Source organism: Hylobates moloch, unplaced genomic scaffold, assembly GCF_009828535.3.
Source record: "Hylobates moloch isolate HMO894 unplaced genomic scaffold, HMol_V3 SCAFFOLD_7, whole genome shotgun sequence".
NCBI classification, from domain to species: domain Eukaryota; kingdom Metazoa; phylum Chordata; class Mammalia; order Primates; family Hylobatidae; genus Hylobates; species Hylobates moloch.
The window spans coordinates 46,960,708-46,967,594 of NW_026652282.1; the positions used below are offsets into that span (position 1 = coordinate 46,960,708).

Sequence of the window (6,887 nt, forward strand, 5' to 3'; positions counted from 1 at the left end):
AAAAAAAAAAAAAAAAAAAAAAAAAAAAAAAAAAAAAAAAAACTAAAGCTAAATTGGGTATTTACGTCACATTATATATTTTTAAAAACTCAAATAATTCCCAGGTAGATTATAGACCTAAGTGTGAAAAGCAAAGAAAGTAACAAATGGAGTATATTCTTGACATTAGAATAGTAAAATATTTCTTTTTTAAAAAATAGAGATGCGAGGTCTTGCTACATTGCCCAGGCTGGTCTCAAACTCCGGCCTCAAGTGATCCTCCCACCTTGGCCTCTCAAAGTCCTGGGATTACAAGCATGAGCCACCGTGCTGGGCCTGGGATGGTAAAAGATTTCTTAAACAAGACACCAAAAGTACAAACCATGAAAAGAAAGGACTGATAGGGGGGAGGGGGGAGGGACAGCATTAGGAGATACACCTAATGCTAAATGACGAGTTAATGGGTGCAGGAAATCAACATGGCACATGGATACATATGTAACAAACCTGCACATTGTGCACATGTACCCTAAAACCCTAAAGTATAATAAAAAAAAAAAAAAGAAAAAAAAAAAAAAAAAGAAAGGACTGATAAAATTGACTCCATCAAAAATAATAACTTCTTCACCCAGAGACACCATAAACAGTACAAAGGAAAGCCACAAAATGGGAAAATATGTTTGCATCACTTAAAATCAGATTCCATATCCAGATTGTAAGATGAAGTTCTACAATTGAACAAGAGAAAGATAGATAATCAATAGAAAAATATGCGAAAGAGTTGAACAGTTTTACAAGAGAGTACTTGAATGGCCAGTAAAAAATATGAAAAGGTAGGCCTGGTGTGCTGGCTCATGCCTGCAATCCCAGCAACTTGGGAAGCCCAGGTGGGAGGATCAGTTGAGACCAGGAGTTGAAGACCAGCTTGGGCAACATAGTGAGACCATCTCTACAAATTTTTTTTTTAATATCCAGGCATGATGGTGGCATGCCTGTAGTCCCAGTGCTTAGGAGCCTGAGGTAGGAGAACTGCTTGAGCCCAGCCCTGTAGTTCAAGGCTGCAGTGAGCTATGATCATGCCACTGCACTCCAGCCTGGGCAACAGAGCAAGACCCTGTCTCTAAAAAGAAAAAAATATTAAAGGTGCTCAACTTCATTAATTATCAGGAAAATGCCTATTTAACACATATGAGATACCATTTTACAATCCTCAGCTTGGCAAAAATTTAAAATTGACTGTTCCAAGAGTTGGGAAATATGTGGAATAATAGGACCTCTCATACTCTGCTGGTTGGAATATACATTAGTAAAACTGCTTCAGAAAAGTTTGACACTAGCTAGAAAAGTTAAAGATGTGTATACCTTTTGTCCCGATAAGTCATACACCCTACAGAAATGTATGCTTAGGGCCAGGTGCGGTGGCTCATGCTTGTAATCCCAGCACTTTGGGAGGCCGAGGCAGGCAAATCACCTCAGGTCAGGAGTTCAAGACCAGCCTGCTCAACATGGTGAAACCCCATCTCTACTAAAAATACAAAAATTAGCTGGGTGTGGTGGTGCACACCTGTAGTCCCAGCTACTCGGGAGACTGAGGCAGGAGAATGGCTTGAACCTGGGAGGTGGAGGTTGCAGTGAGCTGAGATCACACCACTGCACTCCAGCCTGGGCGACAGAGCGATTCTGTCTTAAAACAAAACAAAACAAAAGTCTGCTTATGTATACCAGGAAATATGTACAAAAATGTTCTTGCAGCATTATTTATACAGTTAAATATCAGAATGTTCCAAATGCCTTTCAAAAGTAGAGTTGACAGACTATGGTAGATTCATAAAATGAAATACTGTTGCCGAACACCAGGGGTTCTTGGCTTGCTGTACAGAAAGCCAATCACTGGGATGAATATTGCCAGGGAAGAACGGCTTTAATGCCAGTAACGTCAGCCAGGAGATGGGAGACCAGTCTCAAATCCATCTCTCCAACTGACTAAAGTTAGGGGTTTATATAGTAGGGAAGGAACATAAAACAAGAATTAGGGAGGAGTAAGGAAGAGGAGTTGGTCAACAGGCAGCAGGTGGTTGGATGAGGGGTCTTGTGTCTCACCGTAACCATATGCAGGAAAACAGAAATTCGGGAGGTATAAAGAAGAGGAGTTTGTCAACAAGCAGCAGGCTTGTCTCATTGTCTGGATGTGGTGATACGGGAGATTTCAGTTCCTCGATTCTCTCTGGGAGGCCTGATGGTTGGTTTCCTGAGAAAGGAACTCAGATAAAAACAAATATAAGTTTCTCAATTTTCAGTTTAGTGCAAAAACTGGGTTGATTTCAGTACTATACAGGCAAGAAGATAAAGCACAGCTATATGTTAAAATGTGGATCAATCTTAAAAGCATAATGTCGAATGAAAGAAACCAAACACAAAAGAATACATACTGTATGACTTTGATGTTAATAAAAACAGGCAAAACTAAACTACACAAATAGGAAGTCATGCTTAAGTGGTAAAATGTTAAAGAAAAGTAAGGAAGTGGTGACCATAAAAGTCCATGTTTGGATCCTGAATCAAACAATCTAACTATTAAAAGATATATTTTGGTCAGGTGTGGTGGCTCACACCTGTAATCCCAGCACTTTGGGAGGCCAAGATGGAAGGATCACTTGAGGCTGGAAGTTAGAGACCAGACTGGGCAACATAGCAAAACTCTACAAAAAAAATTCAAATTAGGTGCACGTGGTTTCTCAAGTCACCCACTTGGCCCTCTTCCAAGTTGTACTTTCCTTCTTTTCTTTCCTTTCCTTACTGTTCTAAAGCTTTTAAACAAACTTTCACTCCTGCTTTGAAAAAAATAAAAATTAGCCAGGTGTGGTGGTGTATGCCTGTAGGCCCAGCTACTCGGGAGGCTGAAGCTGGAGGATCACTGGAGCCCAGAAGTTTGAGGTTACAGTTTGAGCTATAATTGTGCTGCACTCCAGCCTGGGTGACAGAACAAGACCCTGCATTAAAAAAAATTTTTTTTATTTGTAAATAATTTTTCTTTTTTTTTAATAATTTTTCAAAATATGTTTTTAGTTAAATTGGGAACATCTGAATATAATGACATTCATTTGACTATGATGACAGTAAGGAATGATTGTGAATTGTGTTAGGTGTACTAATGGTTTTGTAATTACATAAGGAAATGTCTTCATGTCATGTTTCACAATTTTAAAAGGCAAATAAAACAGGAAACAATTTTTGTATGAATGCCCTCTAATTGTAACAGGAATGATCTTTCAGGTAAATAATGTCCTTGCATCTGTGAAACTTCTGTCTATAGACACTAAGAAACAACAGATACTTGTTTGGAGTAATAATCAGTTATATCATTTGATTTAAACTGACTCGGCTTAATGTTTAATAAGTAAATTGTTAAATGTTTGAGAAGGAAACAGGTCTACTTGTACACGTCCTTCTGGTCTGGTCTAATGTACTCTTTGTTTTGGCTTGGAACAAAATGTTTGAAGAAAAAAACCCTTTATTTTCAGGGTCTCACTCTGTCACCAAGGCTGGAGTACAGTGGCATGATCACAGCTCACTGCAGTCTCCACCTCACGGGCTCAAGCAATCCTCCCACCTCAGCCTCCAAAGTAGCTGCGACTGTAGGTGCACGCTACTCTGCTCAGCCAATATTTTATTTTTTGTTGAGACAGGGTCTCACTATGTTGCCCAGGCTGGTCTTGAACTCCTGGGCTCAAGCGATTCTCCTGCCTCAGCCTCCCAAAGTGTTGGAATTATAGGCCTAAGCCACCATGCCTCACCAGAAAATAACTTTATTCTTGCTATTTCAGTGCATTTTTTAAAGGCCTGAAATGTGTTCAATATGTTCTGTATCTTAGAACCTCTGCAACTCAATGTTTCCTACTTTCAAAGCAAAGTATGGAGAACATTTGCCTGTATTGGACATGAGGGTATATGTGTATATATGGGTGTTTTAAAGTATACACATGACTGGCCTTTTCATTCTTTGTCTCTATGTGATGCTGTATTTGAGAAGATATACCTTGTTTTAGTCTAATAATAGGTAGTATATTTTGACCATTTATGAACAACAATAAATACATATTGCTGAGATAATTAAGAAAAAACTTTTTAAAGGCAAGATCATGGTTGTAAACTTTTAGTTCAAGGCATGGTTAGACACTGGGGAGCTTCTTTCACTGCCCTCAAAAAAGAAATCTCCTTTACACCCTTCAAAAAATTAACTCAAAGTGGATCATACACCTAAATGTAAAATGCAAAACTATAAAACCCCTAGAGGTTAACATAGGAGAACATGTAAGTGCCCTTGGGTGTGGCAATAACTTTTAGGTACAACGCCAAAGGCATGATCCATGAAAGAAATGATAAGCTGGACTTCATGCAGATTAAAAACTTCTGCTCTGCAAAAGATACTGTCGCCCAGGCATGATGGCTCACGCCTGTAATCCCAACACTTTGGGTGGCTGAGGTGAGTGGATCACCTGAGGTCAGGAGTTTGAGACCAGCCTGGCCAACATGGTGAAACCCCATCTCTACTAAAAACACAAAAATTAAATCCGGGGGTGGTGGCTCACGCCTGTAATCCCAGCACTTTGTGAGGCTGAGGCAGGTGGATCACCCGAGGTCAGGAGTTCAAGACCAGCCTGGCCAACATGGTGAAACCTCATCTCTAACAAAATACAAAAATTAGCCAGGCATGGTGGCAGGTGCCTATAGTCCCATCTACTCGGGAGGCTGAGGCAAGAGAATCACTTTAATCCAGGAGGCGGAGGTTGCAGTGAGCCAAGATCGTGCCATTGCACTCCAGCCTGGGTGACAAGAACAAAACTCCATCTCAAAAAAAAAAAAAAATTCAAAAATTAGCTGGGCGTGGTGATGGGCACCTAATCTCAGCTACTTGGGAGGCTGAGGCAGGAGAATGGCTTGAACCAGGGAGGCAGAGGTCGCAGTGAGCCGAGATTGTGCCATTACACTCCAGCCTGGGTGACAGAGTGAGACTCCCTCTCCAAAAAAAAAAAAGACACGGTCAAGAGAATGAGAAAACAAACTATACACTGGTATAAGGTATTTGCAAAAGACATATCTGATAAAGGATCTTTAAGACACATAAATAACTCTTAAAACTCAACAATAAGAAAAGGAACATCCTGATTTAAAAACAGGCAAAAGAAGCCTGGCATGGTGGCACATGCATGTAGTCCCAGCTACTTGGGAGGCTGAGGCAGGAGGATCATTTGACTGAGGAGTTTGAGATGAGCCTGGGCAGCACAGCAATACCTCAACTCATAAAAAGAAAAAGGGCAGAAGACCTGAACAGACACCTCACCACAAAAGATATACAGATGGCAAATAAGCATGTTAAAAGATGCTCCACATCATATGTCGTTAGGGTTTGCAAATTAATACACGGAGATACCACCACATACCTATTAGTATGGCCAAAATCCAGGACACCGACAATACCAAATGCTGATGAGGATGTGGAGCAACAGGAACTCTCATTCATTGCTGGTGGGAATGCAAAATGGTTCAGCCACTTTGGAAGACAGTTTGGTAGGTTCTTACAAAACTAAACATATTCTTACCTTACCATTCAGCAATCACACTCTTTTGTATTTGCCCAAGTGATTTGAAAACTTACAACTACATAAAAACCTGCAATGGATATTTATAGCCGATTTATTCACAACTGCCCAAATTTGGAAGAAACCAAAATGCCCTTCAGTAAGTAAATGGATAAAATGTGGTACATCCAGACAACAGAATGTTATTCAGCAATAAAGATAAATGAGCTATCAAGCCACCAAGAGTCATGGAAGAATCTTAAATGCATATTAATAAGCAAAAGAAGGCAATCTGAAAAGGCTATATACTATATGATTCCTAAATAACATTCTGGAATAGGTAAAACTATGGAGACAGTAAAAAAAAATTAGAGGTTGCTAGGAGTTATGGGAGGGAAGTATGAATAGGTGGAACACAGAGGATTTTTAGGGCAATGAAACTACTCTGTATGATACTATAATGGTGGATACATGTCATTATACATTTGTCAAAACCCATAGAGTGTACAACACCAAGAGTGAACCTTAATGTAAGCTATGTACTTGACCAATTATGTGCCAATGTATTGACTATAACGAATGTACCACTCTGCTGGGGATGTTGATAGTGGGGGAAGCTGTGCCTGTGTAGGAGCAGGGGGTATATGGGATACATACTTTCCACTCAGTTTTGCTGTGGACCTAAAACTGCTCAAAGAAATAGAGTCTCACTCTGTCACCCAGGCTTAAGGGCAGTGGCGTGATTTCAGCTCACTGCAACCTCTGCCTCCCCGGTTCAAGCGATTCTCTTGCCTCAGCCACCCGAGTAGCAGGAATTACCACCACCACACCCGGCTAATTTTTTTTTTTTTTTTTTTTTTTTTTTGAGATGGAGTCTCGCTGTCGCCCAGGCTGAAGTGCAGTGGCGCAATCTCGGCTCGCTGCAGGCTCCGTCCCCCGGGGGTTCACCCCATTCTCCTGCTTCAGCCTCCCGATTAGCTGGGACTACAGGCGCCCACCACCTCGCCCAGCTAATTTTTTGTATTTTTAGTAGAGATGGGGTTTCACCATGTTAGCCAGGATGGTCTCGATCTCCTGATCTTGTGATCCGCCCGCCTCGGAAATTTTTGTATTTTTAGTAGAGGAGGGATTTCACCATGTGGGCCAGGCTGGTGTTGAACTCCTGGCCTCAAGTGATCCACCTGCCTCGGCCTTCCAAAGTGCTGGGATTAGAGGTGTGAGCCACTGCGCCTAGCCTATATATATATGTATATATATGTATCTATATATGTATATATATGTATCTACATGTGTATATATGTATCTACATATGTATATATGTATCTACAT

At 40.7% G+C, this 6,887-nt stretch overlaps 1 protein-coding gene across 2 annotated transcripts in view; it reads right to left on the reverse strand.

Moving 5' to 3' along the window:
* Positions 1 to 576: 576 nt before the first annotated feature.
* KDM5C (lysine demethylase 5C) overlaps positions 577 to 6,887 on the reverse strand; it is a 57,041-nt gene continuing 50,730 nt past the window's right edge. For both annotated transcript variants that reach the window (XR_004370513.2, XR_004370512.2), the window contains exons 26-27: positions 5,421 to 5,502; positions 577 to 2,227 (exon numbers count right to left, since the gene is read on the reverse strand). The gene's annotated coding sequence lies outside the window, so the exon portion shown is untranslated. The remainder of the gene's footprint in view (positions 2,228 to 5,420; positions 5,503 to 6,887) is intronic.